Source organism: Leptinotarsa decemlineata, unplaced genomic scaffold (genome assembly GCF_025532065.1).
Source record: "Leptinotarsa decemlineata unplaced genomic scaffold, Ldec_3_MD MMD2_P_RNA_scaffold_5, whole genome shotgun sequence".
Classification (NCBI taxonomy): domain Eukaryota; kingdom Metazoa; phylum Arthropoda; class Insecta; order Coleoptera; family Chrysomelidae; genus Leptinotarsa; species Leptinotarsa decemlineata.
Window position 1 is genome coordinate 8,353,842 of NW_027412532.1, and position 12,014 is coordinate 8,365,855.

Here is a 12,014-nt window from a genome sequence, read left to right on the forward strand (position 1 = left end):
TTTTTTTTGTTTGTCAAAAACGGCAAAAGTTTATTAGGCAATTTTTGTTTTCAAATTTGACCACACCACTGGATTCGTAGTCGTTATAAATCAAAACTGTCGAATTTTCATTAAAAAATATTTGTTAACAACGAAGTTACAACAACTTCAATTTTGGAAACAAAGTATTTGTTTGTAATTTTTATTCAGATTATAGACATATTTGAGATCTGACAACACTGTCATCACCAAGTAGAACACCAGTGAATTTGTACAGTGAAAATCCGAAGTCAACAGCTCAATGCGTTCTACAGTTATAACTCCTGAAAATATGGTAATGTGAGAGATTTGTGGTGCAAGCGTTTTGTAATAAAAATCTGACTACGCCACTGGATTTGTGGATAATATTCCCTTAAAATCATTCATTTGAGTGTAGGTTACGAGAAGTGAAAATTAAAATAAAAATTGAATAATTGAATAACAGAAAATTAAAAGTTCATTTTCGAATTACGCGGTAGTAATCCAAGTTCAGAATCTCATGTCATGGGATCTCCCAATTGCGCTTTTACCAAATCTTGATAGAATCTTGAAGTATTAATGGTCATACTTGTAAGCTTTTTGGAAGTTTCCCAATAATAAATAATAGTACTTTTGTAACAGCGCACCTGGAAAATCACATTTTATGAGATTCTGAACTTACTCTACCTTCTTCTATAGCTGATGAAAACAAAATGTATACAAACAAGTTTCAAAGTATTTATTCAACAATTAATTGCCATTAAGAAAAAACTGATACTAAAATAAACATTGATTTAAAACTTAACATTCAAATTTTTGTGGCTTCTACCAAACCTCCATTAAGTTCAATGCATTTATCGTATCTCTTCCGAATATTGTTTACACTATTTCTTATTTGTTGAACTGTAATTTCGGCACAAGCTTGTCGTATCCTTTGCATGAGTTCAGCTCGATTCGTTGGTCTTGTTCTGTATACTTTTTGTGTCAGAATACCCCACAGAAAAAAGTCTAATATTGTTAGATCAGGCGATCTAGGTGGCCATTCAAAGTCACTACCTCGTCCTATCCAATGATTTGGAAACTGGTTATTTAGCCACTCTTTAACAATCCTCGAATTGTGCACGGAACAGCCGTCGAGCTGAAAATATAAATTTACTTGTTCCGCAAGAGGCATTTCATCTATTTCGTCCGATAATTGGTTATTTAGAAATTCCAAAAAATTTTGCCCGTTTATGTTTCCATCAAAAAAATATGGACCTATTATTCTATTTTGTACTATACCACACCAAACGTTAACTTTTTCGGAATATTGACTTTTACAATTTATGATCCAGTGCGGATTTTCCGTAGCCCAATACCGAGCATTTTGCGATGAAACTACCCCATTGGTGCTGAAAGAAGCTTCATCACTAAACATTATGCAGTTTAAAAAATTTCTTGTATTCAGGTACTCGCCTTGTGCCCACAAACAAAATTCCATACGTTTCACTTCATCACCTGCCTTTAAAGAGTGAAGAAATTTAGGTTTAAATGCTCTCATTTTGTTTTGTTTAAGACATCGTCGAATAGTCTCTCTCGGTAAGTTTAAATCCAAACTGGCGACTCGTAAACTTCTGTTTGGGTGGTTTCTAAAATAATCTAGAACAGCACCTTCGTTTAAATTTCTTCTTCTGTGATTATTTTTTTAAATATGTTTGCTGACTGCACCGGTTTCTTTAAATGTTTTGTTAATTTTACTGACGGTGCTTCTGTCAATGGGAAGTCGATTTGGATATCTGTGATTAAATATCCTAGCTGCTTCTCTTTCACTATGATAATTGTCCCCAGAAATTCTCACAATTTCAATTCTTTCTTCTAATGATAATTGCAAAGCCATTATTAAATGCACGTAACTAACAACTATTATTTTATTTATGATTAACTGTCAAAATCACAGCCTACTGTTGATTTATTATAAAACCTTTGCATAATGAGTTCAGCTTCCTCAAATTATTGATATCTCCTCTAAAAGATTGTTTTAGCTGAGTTATGAAGAATTTACAGGGAACAATTTTCTGTTATTCTAGAATACACTTCTCGTAACCTACACTCAAATGAATGATTTTAAGGGAATATTATCCACAAATCCAGTGGCGTAGTCAGATTTTTATTACAAAACGCTTGCACCACAAATCTCTCACATTACCATATTTTCAGGAGTTATAACTGTAGAATGCATTGAGCTGTTGACTTCGGATTTTCACTGTACAAATTCACTGGTGTTCTACTTGGTGATGACAGTGTTGTCAGATCTCAAATATGTCTATAATCTGAATAAAAATTACAAACAAATACTTTGTTTCCAAAATTGAAGTTGTTGTAACTTCGTTGTCAACAAATATTTTTTAATGAAAATTTGACAGTTTTGATTTATAACGACTACGAATCCAGTGGTGTAGTCAAATTTGAAAACAAAAATTGCCTAATAAACTTTTGCCGTTTTTGACAAACAAAAAAAACCATAGAGTGCCTTGGAAATGCAACTAAAATTGTGAAAGTTAGTGTCAAGATACAGTTTTTCATGCTTAATATTTCAATAAAAAAAAATTGAGATTGATTGAAAAATGCACATTCTACAGGGGTGGTTCCATTTTAAATGGGTCACACTGTATATATATATATATATATATATATATATATATATATATATATATATATATATATATATATATATATATTATATATATATATATATATATATATATATATATATATATATATATATATATATATATATATATATATATATATAACTTTTTTTCACTATTGGGTTGCAGCAATTGATAAGTGAACTCTTTATAACTATTCTCAAGCTTTCGAGTAACTCAAACCCATCGTCAGGGGTACTAGAAAATACAAATTACAAATTTTTGATAATAGAATATAATATAAATGTAAATGTACAAATTTTCGTCTAATCTTCAACCTCAGATTCGTCACTGTTGCTACCGCTATCATCAAAGTGAATTATGATTGGTTCAATATTGTGTTCAATACGGTTGTCTAAGTCCCACATTTTTTGCTCTTCTTTTAAAACATGCTGCATGCATTTCTTCCAGTCTTCTGCAGAAACAGTTCGAATAACTTCTTGTAGGTGATGTTGCACGTCCACTAATTTAAATGTTCTGTTTTCTCGTGCCACATATCCTTTTACTTGCGCCCAGATTAATTCTATTGGGTTTAATTCGCAGTGGTATGGTGGTAACCTTAAAACTGTAATTCCACGACTTAACGCCATTTCATCCACTGCGAATTTTTTATATTTGTCTGTGTGTAATTTTGTTAGCTGAAGTAGTTCTGCCTTTAAACTATCTTTGTTATATTGGATGTTCTTATTAATTAACAATTCTTGAATTGCTGCTTTTTTCCATGATTGTTTCGGTAATGGTTCTAAAAGTCGACTATGGTATGGGGCATTGTCCATGACGATGACAGACCCAGGTTCCACAAGTTGAATGATGCCTTCAAACCATTTTTCAAACATCTACGCATTCATGTCTTCATGATAGTCGACTGTTTTCTTAGATTTAAATATTAATTCACCATTTAGTAAAAATCCACTGTCGCTTTCTTTATGCGTAACTATCAGACGACTACCAGATGGCTGTTTTAACCCAACTGACAAACCTTCAATAAAGGCTTGTCGTGCACTTGTTATATCACCATCCTGCCATACTTTTTTGACCGTATGTCCTTGGTTAACCCATGTCTCGTCCATGAAGTACAATTTTTTTTGAGCTTCCGAAATTCGTCAATTTTTCTTAGATAGTTTCTTCTCCATGCTATTATTTCTTGACGTTCAATGAGAATGCTTTTCCTGTCAACTTTTCCGTACGTAAATTTCATTTCGTGTACAAGTTTCCTAAAAGTTTCTTTACCCATTTTTGGGACCAATTCATGATCGCTAAGTGCCTCCAGAACTATTTGTAGTGTGGGCAGCTCATTTCTGAAAAAGAAACTGTGAATATTTCTGCGTATACTGGTTTTGGCTTTTTCATCAACTGTGATTTTTTTTCGTCCGCTACTGGGTTTTGGCGTTTGTACGTCCCCATGAATGTCTGCTTCTCTTAGTATTTTGTAAATCAATGATTTTGGTACACCGGTATAATCAGAGCACATATCAACTAATTTATCTTTTATAATTGTGGAACTTAATGATGTAGAAATGCCCGGTTGGTTATTCGGAGGTACACACGTAGAATTACAGCACATATGCACAAAGTCATCTTTTGGTGGCTGATGATCTCTTTTAAGACAGTGAAATACTCGCAGTACAATTTGTTTTTCTCTTACTGACCGAGACTCCGACCGTTTTACCTTTTTCGCCGTGGAAGGCCCGACCATGTCTCCCATTTTTTGAGTAGTTTGAGAACGGTGTAGAAATATAATTATGTAACGCTTAAACACTTATTAGCACTATTATTTTCACCAATTGTTATCACAACACGTCGATTGCTGACTAACTTAACTGTAAAACGTACAATTCACGCTGTATAATTCACAAGCCAATGATACGCTCATGGCTGCAAGTACATTAGTGAGGACTGCAACGATGAGATACAAGTTACGGTAAAGTAACAAAGACAGAAATATCGTTGCGTACAGCGTTGCCACTAGTTGTAATAAATATCTAACACTATACAGAAAAAAAATAAATTTTAACTGATCAGTAATCAGGAAATGTATGAGTATTACTCATTACAAGCTCATTACTGATTTTTGTCATGAATAATACCTTTTAATCGTACTAGTATTGTGTATTATCTATAATTTGCCACAACCTACAACTCTACTGCTTACTATATTTTGATTCTGCTATAAACTGGTAACGTAAAATTTAGATATGACAACGCGCTTTACTCTCAATCATTATTGGTTTTACTATAGGAACCTATGCGACTGTATTTCAAGCGGAAATTTACGCCATTGAATTATGTGCGGAGAGATTGGAAGAATCCAACTTCATACACAAGTCAATAAAAATATTCTCCTACCCAGCAACGTCTAAATTGGTAGCAAATTGTCAAAAACGACTCTCCTCGATAGGAAGACTCAACAGATCGTCTCTGGTCTGGATTCCTGTCCATACTGGCCTGGAAGGCAATGCTACTGCTGACTTCCTTGCAAAGGAGGGTGCTGCAAGCAGCTTCATGGGAGTAGAACCTGTCATTGGCATGGCTTTAGGCTTTGCCAAACAGAGATTGAACACCTGGATGGTAAGACAATTTATGGACTTCTGGCAGAATCTTCCAGGATTGGCTCACTCCAAGGCATTTATTCACCTTTCGGAGCTTGATACCAAACAGTTGTTGGACTACAGTAGGGATGAACTACGATATCTAACAGGCCTTCTTAGCAGGTGACTATGATTTGAATCATCAAATACAGAGACTCGGACTGTCGGAATACAGTGTGTCGCCTCTGTTTGGAAAATGATGAAACAGCAGAGCACATACTTTGTGCCTGCCCCGCTGGGGACCGAATCAGGTTTTTAGAGTTCGGCAGAGCCGTACTCTTACCATCTGACCTGAAAGACCACTCACCCTACAAACTAATCGGCTTCGTTAAGAAGCTGGGTTTATTTAGTCGAGTGTGAATATGTTGAGCCACAGTAAACCTTTGCGGGTTGCGGTGGAGGGTCGAATAGACCCACTCACTTTGGACCTAACCTAACCTATCACTACTACTATTCTCAGGAAGCGTCAACTGTCAGATGATATCTTGATCAATGACACACCTTTAACAGGAATACGTCGTACAAAAAAATACAGTACGACCGTTTACTTTGACATGCCATATACAGATGAATAACAAGCAAACCGCGCATTTATTGCGTCCATTAACATAATTCTAAGATTTAATCAAACGAAAATACCTTCACGAAATCGCAAATTGCCTACATTTCCGGTAAGATGTTCCCCGAGTCTGAAATTCCTGTTTTAATGAAAGTGCGATTTTCTTCGCGCAACATCAAACAATTTCCATTAATTGTCAATGTTGTGAAATATCTTCATTGCTTCAAAGTGTTGTCGGCATCGACGCCATTTAGAGTTCGCTCTTATTACTTCCTCCTCACTCTCGAATGTCAATTAATTTCAATCTGTGATTCGAATGTATACATCATCCAATTACAGTCGTGTGACTGTAACCTTTCTCGGGTCTCGCGTAAAAAAGTGAATTATAATAGTACAGGAAATTCTATGGCAAAATTAATGAGCACCGAGTCTGAAGTCCACAACAGTGTTTTTCTACGAAAAACAGACGATGAGTCAGAAGGTAGTCTCCACAAGTTAGGTGAAAAATATTCCTGCATTTTTATAGGGGCCCCTGAAAATCATCATATGTCTTTAACATAAGTTTTTTCCCAATGTCCAATATTCCATTCGTTCTGATACCTCAAAAAATATTGAGGTTATGTTGAGTAGCAAAATTTGCTGCCAAACACTGAAAACCTGATAAGGGTCCCTGCGAGATAGTCACATAATATGGGATCTTCCAACAGGGACATCCGCTCTCAAGAACTCTAAACTTTGGAAATTCAACTGACTCAAGAACTGAAGGTATACGACCGTAGACAACGACGTTTGTTCGATGAAGGGGCTCTGGAGCAGTTTTCATCGAAAAATCGTCCGATGAGGCCCATTTCAAAATGATGAATAATAATAATAATAATAATAATCGACTTTATTCAGTATTTAATATTACATAATAGACGAAGTTTAGTTATTAGCTACTCTTACACTTAACCTAATATTCATTATAAGAAAACAAATAAAAAATAACTGGATCAAATAAAAATAGATTGTGTGATGAAACAAATTGTTAGGAGTATACAACAAGATCATAGTTTAAAGTATACATATCACGTATTGAATTTTGCTTTTAGTTTCTTTTTGAATGTGGATTTCAAGAATTGCATGAGATCCTTAGTAATCGTATTATGAAGAAATACAGCAAGGAAGGAAAATTATTTTCTGAACATGGCTGACGAATGACGAGGGATGTGTAACTCTTCGTTAGTTCTAACCTCTTTGTCAATTTATTGAATAGAGAAACATATATATATATATATATATATATATATATATATATACAAAGATTTTATCGAGTGTGTATGATGTACAAATCAAAAATGAAACAATTAGTGGACATAACACTCTGGCCAATAGCCAGAAACACGTGTCCGCGGTTTGCCCCCCTTTTTGGAGTGTTATGTCCACTAATTGTTTCATTATATATATATATATATATATATATATATATATAACGAAATTAGTTAGCTCCCTAACTATATTATTAAAGGGCATATGTTGGAAGGTAGGTTGCACTATATCGTTTACTTGAAAACTATACCAATAGAAAGAGAATTGAAAGACGGTTAAAAAGATGTGCCCTCTGTGGGATATTGAAGGTGAACAGTTTTCGAATCGATGTGATTCATAAAAAACGTTTGAATTTATTCTTGAGACAAAATAGATTTAGTACACACAGGAAGTTCAGCTTACTTGCATCATGTCATCACAATAATAGCAAGTCGTCAATTATTTCAACAATGCCATTATTAGGGTTAATAATACGTTGAATATCTTATTTCGCAGCAACACATACCATTAGAAAGTGTGAATGTCATTGTGGTTATGTGTTTGGTATTAAACACTGTAATTAAATTTCAATTGAATGTCAAGCTGAAAAGCAACAGCTGCCTCAAATCACGACTATTAACAAAACTATTAACAAAAAACGTCTAATATTATGGAAACACATCAGAACTAATTATTTGATGAAACTTGCACATTTGCACTGCTCAAGAAACTAACATTTATGGATCCTTTCTTTATATCACGCGGAACAAGAGGTTATAAAACTATAGCAGCTGACGGTTTCTACAAATTTCTATAAAATAATGATCAGCAGATGGAAGCGAGAAGAAACTGAAACACGTGAGCACAATTAAAAACTTTTCATTCTACAAAAGTGTGTCCAGTGAAAGTCATCTTAGATATATACGCTTTTACTTAAGTCGATTGGTTATCATTAACCAGCACTTTCAATAGAAAATGACAAATTGGTTTCAAGTTGGGAACAATGAAATATATTATTTTTGCTAGGATCAACTTCAGAGTGAACATTAGAAGTTATGTACATGACATGAATTGAATTTTTTAATGATAATCCAATGAATAATTCTATATTTGTTTTGTCAGACATCAATTCATATCGTATATACAAAAAGTTATTTGTTATTTTTGAATATTGAAGAGAATTTATGAACTGGTGTTAGCAGAAATAGACATACTGAAGGAAATCATAAAATCCGATAAGAAAAAAACACGGAACAACGGGAAGACAAACAAAATTCAAACTAGGCGGTGAAGAATAAACGAAAGGAAAGGTCTATAAAAAAAGTTGACCAGGTGGATATGTAATACCAAATAATAGCCAAGACAAGAAGGAATAGTACAGGAAAACTCCTGGATGAAGTTGCACGCACCATATATAAGAGTGATCTGGAACAACATTCAATCATTTTCTGAACAGGAAAGGAAACAGATAATAAGAAGAAACAAAATGAAATTTCAAATATCATAATCAAAGGCTTGCTAGTGGAGGCGAAAGAATGAAGAAATATATAGAAATAAGAGAGAACAAGAAATAGAGGATGAAGAACTACTGGGAGCTGACGAACCAAACGAACAATGTTTCTTACAAGCGCGTACTATTCGTATGATTAGTTTTAGGAAAGGGAAATGAATTAGTACTATTCTAGTATTACATTAGCTTGAACCAAAAAAGTGAAATATGTGGAGGCGCCGATAAATATCCCTGACCATTTTCTTGGGTGAAACATTGGCACAGCATCTTGCAAACCAAATTATATAATGGAAGAAATAATGTAAAACAAACAATAGGATATAGAAAAGTGAAAACGATCAATGTAGTAGAACTATTCTGTATCTGTATCTGTAGAGTAGGACAACTCCCGAGGAGTTGTCCTCCTAGGTCATCGTACATCCCGTCCTTTCCAAGAAGGTGGACAGGTCACTGGGAGACATCACGTTTATATCGGCAGGTGTAGGCCAAGACTCGCCGAACACACACTCTCTTATTGACGATAACTCCGGGCACTAGCACAGAACATGCCTGACAGATTCATCTTCCTGTTCACAGATCTTGCATAGAGGTGTGTCCACTAGCCCCATAATATGGGGGTGTTTCCTTAGTTGACAGTGGCCAGTCAGAAATCCTACTGTTAAGCGTAGGTTTTTCCTGGTCATCGCCAGTTATTTCTTCGGTGCCAGCTTCCCAGGGACGCCCAAGGTGATCCTGGAAAAACTGCATCCTTTTGATTCCATCCCATCTCTTTAGGAACTGAGCATGGGTGTGATATTTGGCAAGTTCCGCAATAGTCGAAATCAGCAGACCGCATGTGCCACTGGGTCCTAAAATTATTAGTCCAGCCGCTTCTTTGGTTGAAGAGTCGCTAATGCGATTACCTTTACTCCTGTCGTGCCCTTTAATCCAACTTAGGATACTGTGATTATCTACCGAGGCTTTGGCTAAATCTTGGTGGCACTCTAGTACTAGCATTGAGGTAGTACTAGGAATATTATGTGACATCACAGAAAATACATATGTACATACATATTCCTGTCTTTTTCAGTAAATTGAAGTACAGAGATGTAGTTCATTTGTTTCCTTTCCTTCAACAAATTTCTTATCCTCATTTCCAGATTTTTTTTTAAATGTTTGGCAAAGTTTCAGTCATTTATTCTTCATTCCAGGATTACTTCTCCTCTGTTATTTCAAGTTCTCTTTGGCCTATTTCTACTAGTGTTGTCCATCGATCAAGCTCATTATCTTCTGTCTCTCGTCTACCGATGATGATGCTTCCCAAGTCCCTAAAGGACTATTCGCAATGTGGTAGATAAATTTGAGTCCACTGATTCCACGATCGACCAACACCCGTACGTCGACGAAACGCAAGATATGTCGAAAACATCGCCGCTGTCTGTGAGAGTGTGCAGAAGAATTTGAGGTAGTCGATTTCGCGTCGCTCACATGAACTCGGCGTTTCGACCACAACTTGGGGAATTTTGCGTCGTGACCTGGGCCTGCACCCATACAAAATTTAACTGACTCAAGAACTGAAGGTATACGACCGTAGACAACGACGTGTGTTCGCTGAATGGGCTCTGGAGCAGTTGACAACTGACCCTAATTTTTATTTCAGGTCACACTAACAGCCTCAATTTACAATATCCTAAATCGTATGTTGATATAACTCATAACAAAGCCATAAAAGTTGTTTGAATTGTTTTTGTCACTATCAACTACACCGTTTGATTAACAACCTTGAAAATTTCAAAGGTTCAATTTGAATGTAAACAAGAAATTTACATAAGCTTGTTGGAATTAATTTATATTGGCTTATCTGGAAGAAATTCCAATTCATTTTGATGAAAATGGGATTGCTCATTATAGATATGAAGAAGAAATTAACCAACTCACAGAACATACAGCTCCTATACGTATCGTATCGTTATGGTATTAAAATTATTTACAGAAAAATTATTTACAGAAACAACTCAACAACAACAATAATAAAATGTGTTTCGCTTTGAAACCTCAGGAAAAGTATATCACTCACCTACTTCATGGTCTCTCTTCTCCAGGCCAGGGTGTCACAAAAACAAATTTTCATCTGGAATAAAATAATGCTTTGATTAATATTGTTTTGTTAAACTAATTTTTCATTGAAGAATACGACTAGACTGTTTCATAAAAAATGCTAATATTTAAATAAAATTATAATCTACATAGTTTTCATTCAAATTCAATAATGTTTCCGCGCCCGGATTCCATTGTATTTGTTATTGTTGGCGTTATTTCAGTGTCACAAACATGAGTGTATATCGTCTGATTAGATCACTTCGTACCGCACTGTCAACTAAACTTTCTCGATATGCGTATTGGTAGTGTTTATATATGGTAATCGAAGTCTGTCGAAGCCGATGGGGAAGTCGCTAGAAGTCTCTCGAAGCGACGCTACATTTAGAACAATCGCTAAGCGCAAGTAGAGTTGAGCGCAATCTTGGCAAAGCCACAATCGATTTACAACTACCAGCGGATGATATACAACACTATTTATCTGTAATACTCCATACCAACTCAATTCAGTTTGACATCACTAAAAAAAAACTAAAATCTATTAGAATCTTGTGCAAGCTGAAGAAACCAGGATCTTACATTTCAACATGCGTTCCAAAGCATGAGTCAGATGATATGCATTTGTGGACAAGGATTGGCATCCGAGCAACCTACATGACACACTTTAATCGTGTCATATAAATTACTGTTAGAGTTCCATAATGTTTTCAAAATCTTCGGATTAACATTTCAAAACTAACGAACAATGATGAAATACTTTGAGGATATTCAGGATTACTGTATCAGTATGGGAAATAAGCTGAATCAAACATTTCCCTATCTAGTTCTACATATTTAACTTCCATCTATTTTTTTTTCGAGTTTATTGTGGCAAGGGTTTATTGTGGCTCACACCTAGTCACACTCGGTCAAATAAACCCAGCTTCTTAACGAAGCTGATTAGTTTGTATGGTGAATGGTCTTTCAGGTCAGATGGTAAGAGTACGGCTCTGCCGAACTCTAAAAATCTGATTCGGGGCAGGCACAAAGTATATGCTCTGTTGTTTCATCATTTTCCAAACAGAGGCGACACACACTGTCTTCCGACAGTCCGAGTCTCTGTATAGGATGATTCAAATGACAGTGACCTGTAAGAAGGCCTGTTAGACATCGTAGTTCATCCCTACTGTAGTCCAACAACTGTTTGGTATCAAGCTTCAAAGCGTGAATGACCCAATCCTGGAGATTTTGTCAGAAGTTCATGTATCTTCTTGCCATCCAGATGTCCAATCTTTGTTTGGCAAAGCCTAAAGTGATGCCAATGATAGGTT

General features: G+C 35.4%; 1 protein-coding gene across 7 annotated transcripts in view; it reads right to left on the reverse strand.

Annotated features, from left to right (window-relative positions):
- The window catches only part of LOC111509348 (beta-1,4-glucuronyltransferase 1), a 166,563-nt gene that overhangs the window by 75,103 nt on the left and 79,446 nt on the right, over nucleotides 1-12,014 (reverse strand). For 4 of the 7 annotated variants that reach the window (XM_074169468.1, XM_074169469.1, XM_023165070.2 and 1 more), the window contains exon 2: nucleotides 10,685-10,738. The gene's annotated coding sequence lies outside the window, so the exon portion shown is untranslated. The remainder of the gene's footprint in view (nucleotides 1-10,684; nucleotides 10,739-12,014) is intronic. The other 3 variants (XM_074169470.1, XM_023165071.2, XM_074169472.1) reach the window with 1 other exon arrangement.